Source organism: Puma concolor, chromosome B4 (genome assembly GCF_028749965.1).
Source record: "Puma concolor isolate L17-30 chromosome B4, mPumCon1.1.hap2, whole genome shotgun sequence".
Lineage (NCBI taxonomy): Eukaryota > Metazoa > Chordata > Mammalia > Carnivora > Felidae > Puma > Puma concolor.
Window position 1 is genome coordinate 100,069,322 of NC_141673.1, and position 13,672 is coordinate 100,082,993.

Sequence of the window (13,672 nt, forward strand, 5' to 3'; positions counted from 1 at the left end):
AGTTGTGGGTTCAAGCCCCACACTGGGTGTAGAGATTACTTTAAAAAAAAAATCTTAAAATAAATTAGATTCCATTAGTGTATTCTCTCATATCACACTACATATACTTTTCCTTTATACCGCTTAGTGTGTAACTATTTCTTTGACTTTTATATAATGTTCATGTTTCCCAATTAGTTTAAAGAAGCCATGGACCAGTTGGAATATGTCTATTTTGCTATAAACTCTATATCTCCAGTACCTAGTATCTTGACAAGTAGATGACACTCACTGATAAGTGAAAAAAAAGTTAAAGGACAATATGAAGTAATTCATTTATGTTTGTGTGTTTAGCAGTGATAAACCTATGGATGGTAAAATTTCAACTGACATTTGCTTTAATCTTTATATTTTGGTACTGTTTGTGTCACTTTATAATTAGGAAACATATAAAGCTATTATGATTTTATAAAATAAAAAAAAAGATACATGTGCCTAGCACTATGCTTTATATACAGTAGTGCTCTCAAAATGTTTCTTTCTCTTTCCTTTGAAATTAACTGAGAGGAAACTTCCAGGGGAACATTTAAGGAAAATGTTCAGAATAAATTAAAATGTTTTAATTATATGAAATAACTAAGTGTTATTTGGGGATAGGTTTATCTACTAATGCAACATGGGGGGCGGGGGGCAGAGTGCCAAATAGTGAGGATTAGCTCAATGAATTAGGACCAGCTGAGCTGTCATTAACACTAACTGTTTCAAATGACTGAATCAACCTCATGATAGCACTATTAACATTAATGGGGTGAGTGGGGGGACAAAGTATATGCGTATATTAAAAGTAGGTAATTGGTAAATCTAGAAATTAAAACCAAAATACCAAAGTAACTCAGTATATGTAAAAGCAAACTGATTTCTTCTTACAAAACCATTCTTAAGAAGAAAAAAAAGGGGTGCCTGGGTGGCTCAGTTAAGTGTCTGACTCTTGATCTCAGCTCAGATCATCATCCCAGGGTTGTGGGATCCAGCCCTGCATTGGGCTCTGTGCTGGCAGCATTGACCCTGCCTGGGATTATCTCTCCCCCCCCCCCCCCCCCCCCGCCCACCCGCCACTCACGCTCTCTCTCTTCCTCCCTCCCAAAACTAAATAAAAATTAAAAAGGAAATAAAATGAAAAAAAGAAAATATTTCCAGACACAACAGCTTTTCAGAGACATAAAAATATGTGAAAAGAAGATTACAAATTGTTTCAGGTATGAAATAAGTTTTGGAGAATATGAATCTGAGTTGTTGCCATCTCTCCCTAAAGAAAACAAAAGTCTTCATTGGTAAGGTATAAAAAAAAAAAATCACAGGGCCCTTCTAAAATGCTAACAAGTACATGCCATAAAACTTCTGTTTTATGAAAGACACAAATTACATAAATATGTATTACACACGCATAGAACCTAAACAGTAAGACAGGCCTATTATAAATCAAGTGTAGTGTCATGACCTTTTGTGACCTTTTCAAAGCAATGTGTATTTTCCGGTGAATTTGCTAGAGTAAAACAAAAAGCTTTAGTTTAACTCAAGAAGTGATTTTGGGAATAACAAATTTTCATCAGGTCAAACTTTCTCTACATTTATTCTACATTTTTAAAAAAAAATTTTTAATGTTTATTTATTTTTGAGAGAGAGAGAGCAAGCTGGGGAGGGGCAGAGACAGGAGGTGACACAGAATCTGAAGCAGGCTTCAGGCTCTCGGTTGTCAGCACAGAGCCTGACTGGGGGCTCGAACACAAACAGTGAGATCACGACCTGAGCTAAAGTCAGACTGAGTCACCCAGGCACCCCTAGTTTACATTTTTTATTATAGAAACTTCTAAAAAGGAAAGTAGTGAGAATATTACAATGAATTCATCTACTATTCATCTACTTTCAATAATATACTATTCATCTACTTTCAATAATTATCAATTATTCTCTATTATTCTCTACATCCCCATTTTCCCCAACCACAGATTATTTTGAGTCATAGAAGTCTAGCTCATGCTTGCTCTTCAACCTTTTCTCTCTTCCCTAAAGGTAACCATATTTTTAAAAATTATGATTTATCCTTCCATCAGCTCCCTTTTCTTATTTTTAAAAGTTTTATTTTCTTAAGTTATCTCTACACCGAACGTGGGGCTCAAACTCACAACCTGAAGATCAACAGTCACACGTTCCTCTGACATAGCCAGCCAGGTGCCGCTCCATTATCCATTTTTTAAACCAGCAAAGGTTATAATCACATATCACTCTCCCTTTAGAAAAGATACCATATCATATGTCCCTTTCCCCAACTTCATAATTTCACTTAACAATTTCTTATTTTATCAAGTAGGTATTTCAGTATGTGTCTCAAAGGAATTCTTTTATTTATTTATTTTTTATTTGAGAGAGAGACAGAGGCAGAGGAAGAGAGAGAGATTTTTAAATGGGCTCCAAGCTCAACTGACTGAGCGACCCAGGCACCCCTCAAAGGAATTCTTGGCTCCATAAATATTTTTTAACAAGGACACAAAAGCACTAGCCAAAACAAATAAATATAAATTATACCTAATTAAAACTGGCAACTTCCATCCACCAAAATATTCCATTAACAGAGCAAAAAGGCAAACCGCAGAGTGAAAGAACATATTCACAATGCATATATCCATTAAGATACAAAATACAAAACATCAGAACAAAAAGAAAAAGAGAACATCAATGAAACATGACAGAAGAGAGGATTCTGGAAAGGTAGTGGAGTAGGGTGCACCAGGAATCTGTCTCCCTGCCATTATACAATAATTGCACTGGCACAATCAGATATAACTGCTTTAGAACTCTCAAGTTTGTTGAAGGACTGAAACTTTCGGGAAATGACAAGAATGGTAAAATACAGTGAATTCTGCTCAATTTCAGCTCTTAACACAGGAGCACTAGCCATCCCCCACCCCTCAGGCATACTATGCATCTGTTCCTGGGGCAGCTGACACACCTTGCAGGAGCCAAGGCTGGCTAAAAGGATCCTGTCCTCTGAATATTGAGTATCTCTCTTCTGATAGCTGGTTGCAGCTTCTGATCATACAATTTCAGGCAAAGAGGTCAGTAGCCATTATTGTTATACTACCCCCATCCACTGTTATAAGCCCCTACCAATCCAGGTTAAGTGTTTTCCAGGGTATTTATTTATTTCTTCAAATATCCTCTCTGCCCCCCTCCTCTGTCTGTCTTGCCCTTTTTCCCCTTTCAGGAGCCAGACATTAAAGACCAGGACATTAAAAAACAACTGCATATATGGGAAAACTACAAAGTGCCTGTGCATGACTCGGAAATGGTTTAGAAAAGTCCTGAGAAGACATTAAATTTACATCCCCAGCTAATCCTCAGCAAGGAGACAGCCTACAACAATCAAAGAAATAAAAATGAAAACAGCAAACAAAAAACACAAATCCTAGGGAAGGAAGAGAATCTGATTTCCAGAGTTACCACACTACTAGGGGTTCAAATATGCAGTACTCAGCAAAAACTCACAAAGAATACAAAGAAACAGGAACGTATAGATGTTCAAAGGAATAAATCAACAGAAACTGTTCTTGAAAAAGATCTAACAGCAGAGACATTAGACTAAGATGTTAAAACAACTGTCTCTAAGATGCTAAAAGAACTAAAGAAACATGAGAAGAAAATCCAGAAAACCATGGTGAGCAAAATAGAAATATCAATAGATAAAAACAATACAGAAAGAAGCCAAGGAGTAATTCTGAAGCTGAAAATAAAAAGCACAAAAATGGAAATAAAAAATTCATTGGAGGGATTCAAAAGTAAATGTGAACAGGCAGAAAAAAGAATCACTAAACTTGAGGAGACATACATATTACAGAAGTCCCAGAAATGAGGGAGAAACAGAGTACATGGGATGAGGAAAGGGAGGGGAAGAAAGGGACAGAGAGAGTATTTGAAGAAATAATGACTGAATACTTCACGAATCTGATGACAGACATGAATATCAACATCCAAGTAGCTCAACAATCTCCAAGTAAGATGAACTCAGACTCATGCCGAGACATACTATAATCAAACTTTCAAAATCCAAGACAAAGAGAGAATCTTAAAAGAAGCAAGAGAAGCAAATCATCATATAATAAGGATCCTCAAATGGCAGATTTCTCAGTAGAAACTTTGGAGGCAAGAAGATGGGAGGCCGACATATTCAAGGTGCTAAAAAAAGAAAAGAAAAGAAAAGAAAAGAAAAGAAAAGAAAAGAAGAGAAGAGAAAAGAAGAGAAAAGAAAAAAGAAACTATCAACCAGCAAAAGCATCCTTTAAAAATGAGGGAGAAATCAAGAAAGACATTCCCAGAAAAACAGAAGTTGAAGGAGTGCATGACCACTAGACCTGTCCTGCAAGAAACATTCAAAGGAGTCCTGCAAGAAGGAATGAAAGGACACTACACAGTGACTAAAAACCATACAGAAAAATAAAAATGTCAATAAAGGCAAATACAGGAGGAATTAGAAAAGCTAGTATTATTGGAACAAAAGTTTCTAACTGTACTTATTGTTTTCTATATGACAATGGAGACTAATACGTTTAAAGGAAAAAGTCATTAATATAAAAGCAAGTATTACTGTAAGACACCAGTATAGGAAATAAGGGACAATAAAAGCTATAGGGTATAAACAAAACAGAGCAATGACAGAAGGAAGTCAGTCCTTAACAGTGATTGCTTTCAATGTAAATGAATTAAACTCTCCAATTAAAAGATTGATGAGGCTCCTGCTCAGGGGGTTAAGAGTCCAACTCTTGATCTCCGTTCAGGTCATGATCTCACAATTTGTGAGATAGAGTCCCATGTCGGGCTCTGCACTGACAGTGCGGAGCATAGGATTCTCTCTCTCTCTCTCTCCCTTTCTGTCTCTGCTCCTCTCCCGCTGATATGCTCGCTCTCTCTCAAAATAAATAAAATTTTTAAAAAATTTTTTGAAAATAAAAGAGAGATTGGTAGAAGTCTTCCATATAAAAGCAGTCCATAAAAACTGAGAGTGGTGGCTGTTTTTTCAAATGCTCAAAAACCAACAAAAAATAACAAAGGCTAGAGAGAAACAAGGCAACATGGTTCAAAGGTTACAAATAAATCTCCAGACATGACCTTAAATAAACAAAGATCTAATGTTGCTAATGTAACATTGTGTGGTAATGAGAATATCAATGAAAAACTATTAAAAAAGAATCAAACAAATTTTAGAGCTAAAGAGCACAAAAACTCAACTGAAAATACACACAGTAGTTTACTAGCAGAACTGTTCAAACAGAAGAATCAGCAAACTCAAAAAAGACATCTGAATTACTGAGACAGGAAACTTTAAAAAAAGAATGAGAGGGGTGCCAGGGTGGCTCAGTCGGTTAAGCATCCGACTTCGGCTCAGGTCATGATCTAATGGTCCGTGAGTTCGAGCCCCACATTGGGCTCTGTGCTGACAGCTCAGAGCCTGGAGCCTGCTTCGGATTCTGTGTCTCCTTCTCTCTCCCTGCCCCTTCCCCACTCATGCTCTGTCTCTCTCTGTCTCAAAAATAAATAAACGTCAGAATAAAAAAATTAAAAATAAAAGTGCTGAAATAAAAAAACTGACAATGAAGAATAATAACATATCCAGCAAGACTATCCCTCAAAAATGAAGGAGACATAAAGATTTTTCCCAGATAAAGAAAAGTTGAGACGTTCATCACCAATAGTCTGGCCTTATAAGAACAGCTAAAGACAGTCCAAGTTGAAAGAATACTAGAAGGCAGTGGAGGCAGGGGTACTCCTGACTGGCCCCATCAATGGAGTGTCTGACTCTTGATCCTGGGGTTGTGAGTTCGAGCCCCACACTGGGTGCACAGATTACTTAAACATGAAATCTTTAAAAAAATTTTTTTTAAATACGAAAAACAAAGAATACTAGAAAGCAACACAAAAGCATAAAAAAAAATAAAGCTCTTGGATAAAGGTAAATATATAAATACAGAATCCTAAAATATTCCAATGGTGGTACATAAATCAGTGTTATTGCTGGTATAGCATTTAAAATTAAAGGCATACAGGGTCACCTGGCTGGCTCACTTGGTACAGCATGCGACTCTGGATTTCAGGGTCGTTAAGTTCAAGACTCATGTTGGGCCTAGGGTTTATATATAAAAAAAAAAAAAGTTGGGGTGCCTGGGTGGCTCAGTCAACTAAGCATCCAACTGTGGATTTCAGCTCAGGTCATAATCTCACAGTGTGTAGGTTCTGGCCCCACGTAGGGCTCTATACTGGCAGTACAGAGCCTGCATGGGATTCTCTCTCTGCCCCCACCTTTCTGAAAATAAATGGATAAAATAAACTTAAAAAAAAAGTCAAAAGCAGGGGCCCCTGGGTGGCTCAGTCAGTTGAACATCCCAACTTCGGCTCAGGTCATGACCTCACGGTTTTTGTGGGTTGGAGGCCCACGTCTGGCTTTGCAATGACAGCTCAGAGCCTGGAGCCTACTTTGGATTCTGTGTCTTCCTCTCTCTCTCTCTCTCTGCCCCTTCCCATGCTTGTGCACCTGCTCTCTCTCTCTCTCTTGCTCTCTCTCTCTCAAAAATAAACATTAAAAAAAAAAATTTTAATGCATAAAAATAACGATGCCCATAAAACTATTTCAATGGATACAAAATATAAGATGTAATTTGTGACATTGTTAACATAAGATAAGGGAAGATTTGTAAGGGCAGAGTTTGCATATGAATAAATTTATCATCTAAAATAAATTAAACTATATAGCATATTACGTAATCTCCACAGTAACGATGAATAAAATACACACCTATAGAAAATACATAAAACTAAATAAGGAACTAAAGCATACCACTATAATAAATTAACAAAATACAAAGGAAGTCTATAAGAGAGGAAAAGAGAAACAAAATAGGTACAAGACATACAGAAAACAGTAAGTCTTACTCTTTCAGTAATCACATTAAAAGTAAACAGAAGAGGGGTGCCTCGGTGGCTCATTCAGTTAAGCGTCCGACTTTTGGCTCAGGTCATGATCGTGCAGTTCGTGGGTTCAAGCCCCCCTTAGGCTCTGTGCTGAAACCTCAGAGCCTGGAGCCTCCTTTGGATTCTGTGTTGCCCTCTCTCTCTCTGCCCCTTCCCCACTTGTGCTCTCTCAAAAATAAATAACAAACATTAAAAAATTTAAAAAAAATAAAGGTTAATGAAAGAAACCCCCACAATGAAAAGATACAGAGGGATAGAATGGATAGAAAAAGAAGAGCCAACTATACGCTACTAACAGATTCATTTTAGATGTAAAGACACCCAAAAGCTGAAAGTAAAAGACTGACAAAAGATACTCCATGCAAATGGTTACCAAAAGAGAATACAGGTGGCCATACTTATGAGATAAAATACCCTTTAAGAGAAAACCTGTCACAAGAGATAATCATCATTATAATGATGAGAGTCAATTCACCAGGAAGCTATTAACAATTGTAAATATGCAGACACCTAATAGAGTACCCACTTGCATGAAGCAAATAGTAAAAGACCAAGGAGAGAAATGGACACTAACACAATAATGAAAAATTCAAATACTGTTATGTTATGGTATGAAGCAAACAGACAAAACCTCATAAGGACAAACTTCAAGGTGTATTACAGAGCTGTAATCATCAAGACAGTATGGTACTGGCACAAGAACAGACACTCAGATCAATGGAACAGAACAGAGAACCCACAAATGGACCCACAAACATATGGCCAACTACTCTCTGACAAAGCAGGATAGAATAGCCAATGGAATAAAGACAGTCTCTTCAGCAAGTGGTGCTGGGAAAACTGAACAGCAACATGCAGAAAAATGAACCTGGACGACTTTATTACACCACACACAAAAATAAACTCAAAATGGATGAAAGACCTCAGTGTAAGACAGGAAGCCATCAAAATCCTCAAGCAGGCAAAAACCTCTTTGACCTTGGCCACAGCAACTTCCTACTCAACATGCCTCCAGAGGCAAGGGAAACAAAAGCAAAAATGTACTACTGGGACCTCATCAAGATAAAAAGCTTCCGCACAGCGAAGGGAACAATCAGCAAAAGTCAAAGGCAACCAACGGAATGGGAGAAGATATCGGCAAATGACATATCAGATAAAGGGTTAGTATCCAAAATATATAAAGAACTTATCAAACGCAACACCCAAAAAACAAATAATCCAGTGAAGAAATGGGCAAAAGACATGAATAGACACTTCTCCAAAGACTTCCAAATGGTGAACAGACACATGAAAAAATGCTCAACATCACTCATCATCAGGGAAATACAAATCAAAACCACAATGAGATACCACCTGACACCTGTCCAAATGGCTAACATTAACAACTCAGGCAACAAGAGATGTTGGCGAGGATGTGGAGAAAGAGGATCTCTTTTGCATTGTTGGTGGGAATGCAAGCTGGTGCAGCACTCTGGAAAACAGTATGGAGTTTCCTCAAAAAATTAAAAATAGAACTACCCTACGACCCCGCAATTACACTATTTATCTAAGGTGTGCTGTTTCAAAGGGGCACATGCACCCCCATGTTTATAGCAGCACTATCAACAACAGCCAAAGTATGGAAAGAACCCAAGTGTCCATCAATGGATGAATGGATAAAGAAGATGTGATAAATATATACAATGGATTATTACTCGGCAATCAAAAAGAATAAAATCTTGCCATTTGCAAATACGTGGATGGAACTAGAGAGTATTATGCTAAGTGAAATTAGTCAGAGAAAGACAAATATCATATGACTTCACTCATATGAGGACTTTAAGAGACAAAACAGATGAACATAAGGGAAGGGAAGCAAAAATAATACAAAAACAGGGAAGGGGACAAAACATAACAGACTCTTACATATGGAGAACAAACAGAGGGTTACTGGAGGGGTTGTGGGAGGGGGGATGGGCTAAATGGGCAAAGGGCATTGAGGAATCTACTCCTGAAATCATTGTTGCACTGTATGCTAACTTGGATGTAAATTAAAAAAATAAATAAAAACAATGACCATTCCCCCCGCCCCAAAGAAAAAAAGAAAATTTCATAAGGAAACAAAACTGAAACACACCACAGATCAACTAGACCTAACAAATATATCAAAACACATACCCCCACCCCAAACAACAACACAATCCAAGTTCTGCAAGGGCAAATGAAATTTTCTCCAGGATAGATCACATGTTAAGCCACAAAACAAATCTTACATTTAAGAATACCGATATCATACCAAGTATCTTTTCTGGTTTCTATGGACTGAAACTAGAAATGAATACCAAAGGGAAAATGAAAAACTCATAAATACCTGGGAATTAAATAACACACTCAAACAATAAATAAAACAAAAGGGGTAACAAGGGAAATCAGAAAATATCATAAGAACAGGCGCCTGGGTGGCTCATTCATTTGGTTAAGAAGCATCTGACTCTAGATTTTGGCTCAATAATCTCACTGTTTTGTGAGTTCAATCCCCATGTCAAGCTCTGCACTGACCCTGCGGAGCCTGCTTGGGATTCTCTCTCTCTCTCTCTCTCTCTCTCTTCCCTTCCCTGGCTCACTGTCTCTCTTAAAATAAATAAATAAATAAAGTTAAAAAAAATTATTAAAGTTTAGAAAAAAAGAGAAAAAAAAATATTAAGACAAAAGCAAAACACAGAATACCAGAATTTATGGGATGTGGTGAAAGCAGTGTTAAGAGCGAAGTGTACAGGTATAAACATGCACATTAAGAAAGAAGGAAAATCTCTGGGGTGCCTGGGGGGCTCAGTCAGCTAAGCATCTGACACTTGATTTCAGCTCAGATCATAATCTCACAGTTGTGAGACTGAACCCCACATCAGGCTTTGCGCTGTGAGTGCTTGGGATTTTCTCTCTCTCTCTCTCTCTCCCCCCCCCCCCGTTTGCATTCTCTTTCAAGAAAAAATTAACTAAAAAAATAAATTAGAACACAAATAACCAAAATAAAAAAGAGAAAAATAAAATAAAAATCAACAAAACTAACTTGGATTTTTGGAAAGATTAATAAATTAACAAACCCTTTGCTAGACTAAAAAGGGAAAGAAAGAGACTTAAATAAGAAATCAGAAATGAAAGAAAATGTTACAATGGTCACCAAAAAAATAAAAGTAATCATGAGACAACTATGAACAATTACACACCAACAAATTGGATAACCTAGAAAAAATGAATAAATTCCTAGAAACCTACAACCTACTAAAATTGAATCACTGAGAAATAAAAAATCTGAACAGACCTATTAAATCAGTAATCCAAAGTCTCCGAACAAGGAAAAGCTCAGAACCAGATGTTTTCACTGGTGAATTCTTCCAAACATACGTTGTCATTCCATGCAGGAGTGGGATGGATCCTATGGTAGCTGTATGTTTAACCTTTAGAGAAACTGCCAAACTGTTTTCCAAAGGGACTGCACCATTTTACATTCCCATTAGCAATGCAAGAGAATTCCAATTTCTCTATATTCTTGCCAACACATGTTGTCTCTTTTTCATTAGAGCATCCTACCGGCTGTGAAGCTGGGTCTTATTGTTGCGCATGTGGTAACATTTATGCTATAAACAGTGGACATGGAAAAGTATGCTTAGTAAACTGGCTCAAGTCATGACCTCACATTCATGAGTTTGAGCCCCACATTGGGCTCTCTGCTGTCAGTGAGGAGCCCTCTCCAGATCCTCTGTCTCCCTCACTCTGCCCCTCCTGCTCCCTCTCGCGCACTCTCTCTCCCCCCCCAAAATAAATACATTAATCTTAAAAATAAATAAATAATACAAATAAAAAATAAAAAGCCCTGGAGCGCCTGGATAGTTCAGTTGCTTAAGCATCTGACCTCAGCTCAGGTCATGATCTCATGGTTCGTGGGTTTGAGCTCCACGTCAGGCTCTGTACTGACAGCTCAGAGCCTGGAGCCTGCTTGGGATTCTGTGTGTGTCTCTCTCTGTGCCCCTCCCCCCACTCATTTATTTTTTTAAATAAGCCTTAAAAATAAAATAGATTGAACAGTGCTTGGAAATAGGGTTTCTGAAGGTTTTTAGAAAGATGATAAAACTGGTGTTTAATGAATGAGAAAGAGCTAGAGAGGAAACACTGTAGTGAAAGATAACAAGCTATAGGCTATAGGAATGTTGCAGTCATTTAAACTTGGGGCCATTAACAGCTTGACTTAGGATACTGAAAAGCAGAACAACTGTCATTTAGAAGGAAAAAGCAAGAAAATTTTGTGGCAGAAATGGCTCTTAAGAATAAAACAGAAAAGCACACATGTGGCTGAGTCAGTTAAGTGTCCTACTCTTGGTTTGTGGGATAGAGCCCTGCATTAAACTCTGCACTGACAGGGCAGAGTCTGCTTGGGATTCTCTCCCCTATCTCTGCTCCTCTCTTGCTCTCACTTACGCCCTTCTCACAGACCTCTTACTACAAGATGTGGCAAATGCAATGGACATCTCTATTCAAATACCTACTCTAAATATAAGTAAATAAACTTAAAAACTACATGTTTAAAACAAAAGATATGTTAACGGTAATACCAGGGCAAAGGACAAAATACAAACCAAAAGGCTGAAATAAGATAGCCTCGTGGGGAAGAAGTGAGTTCAATCTTGTCCTACTGGCCTGAAGTGACAGTTGAGAACAAAGAGTGTCCAGTAGGAAACAAAAAACGAAGAACAATGGTTTTCAATCTTAGATTTTTTTTAAAAATTTTAATGTTTATTTATTTTTGAGATAGAGAGAGACAAAGAGAGACAGAGTGTGAGCAGGGGAGGGGCAGACAGCGAGGGAGACACAGAATCTGATGCAGGCTCCAGGCTCTGAGCTGTCAAACCAGAGCCTGACGAAGGGCTTGAACTCATGAACCGTGAGATCATGACCTGAGCCAAAGTCGGACGCTCAATGGACCAAGCCACCCAGGTACCCCAATCTTAGATATTTTTCAACCTATGGAAGGTATTAGAACAGAGATGTCCATTTGCATTTCCCACATCTTGTAGTAATAGGTCTATGTGACAGAAGCTTGGTCTAATAAGAAACCCTGACTTCAGAGGACTGTTGGAAAGGCAGCCTTTGGTTTTCCAACCTTTAAAACAGAGACATACACCATAAGCCTGCAGTTTATGTGTTTAGTGACCTATGTACACTGGCCTTCTCACACATACTTCAAGAGCACGGCTCCTAACACAATACTCTGTCCAGATTTCTGACTCCAATTTCAACAATTGTATATGCAATTTTGTTGAAAAACCTGCAAGTTATAAAAGCATGTGATAGATTCTGAATTTCAAAGAAAAGATTTGCCCGGATTTGTTCAGGATGTATCTGTCATAGCTAGCTAGAGGGCAGGGGGGTGCAAACTGATATCCATTCCTTTTATAATTTACCAAAGTTATAATGATTTTACACTAATATGTGTGATCACTTGATTGATGTTAATGTTAATCTTGGCCTTTAGAATATAGGGACTATGTCTCATTTTGCATACCATACCAATTAATTAGCACATAGTAAGTGCTCAAATTATATTTATGAAAGAATGAAACAGGCTCTATCCCAAATCCAGAATCTGAATAAGTGTTGGACCTATGTATATACATTTAAAAAAAAGAAAAGTTGACCAAAAATAAAATAATGTGCATCTTTCTTATAAAGGTAGTAACTAAAACACTCCAGTGAAACAATCTGGAAACAGTTCAGTTCTAAAGAAGTTATTTCCAAAGCAACAATAACTGTAAAAAGGTAAAGTGAATGGAATAAATGTTAAAGGACAGAGAGTAAAGAGCAACTGTTTGCTAAGAGATTTTACCTACTTAAATCTACAGGATCATGTTATTCATCAGGCAAGACTCTGGGATCTATTAACTAGCCTACAAATGAAATTACCCTAATAGCAGATTTATATTCTGTATATTATTAGTTCTCACAATAACCACCTCCCCCCATTTTTTTGATGAAAACACATGTTCTCATTATGATTATAGTCTCGAAGCAAGTTAAGTAACATAGAATCTGTTTTAAGTGTTTGTCTCATATCTTTACTGAATACTATCACTAAACTATGTCTAGTCTTCTAAAAGTTAATCCAAAATGGCACGTATATGCCACCATATAATGCTCCCTAACAGAAATGACCTACAAGTCATAACTTTCCAGAGTAAAGACGTAAAGATTCCTAAGTCAGTCCTAAAGAATTCTGTTTCTAAGATATCCTCTTGTAACCCTAAAACAAATATGAAATACAGAATTAGAAATACTAGACTTATCACCAACTGAGTCAAATTATTCAGACACTTTTATCCAGTGAAGAGAAACAAACGGTATATTATACACTATATGTATAAAATATTTTATAAACAAAGAAAAGGAATGCCTGGGTGGCTCAATCGGTTGGGCATCCAAGTCTTGATTTCAGCTCAGGTCATAATTTCACGGTTTGTGAGACACTGAGCCTAGCGTTGGTCTCTGCGGTGGCAACATGGAGCCTGCTTGGGATTCTCTCCTCTCTGCCCCTCCCCTACTCACATTCTCCTTCTCTCTCTCTTTCAAAATAAAGAAATAAACATTTTTTTTTTAATTTTTTTTTCAACATTTTTTTATTTATTTTTGGGACAGAGAGAGACAGAGC

At 37.4% G+C, this 13,672-nt stretch overlaps 1 protein-coding gene across 7 annotated transcripts in view; it reads right to left on the bottom strand.

Moving 5' to 3' along the window:
- RIMKLB (ribosomal modification protein rimK like family member B) overlaps positions 1-13,672 on the bottom strand; it is a 71,814-nt gene that overhangs the window by 40,132 nt on the left and 18,010 nt on the right. The window lies entirely within an intron of this gene.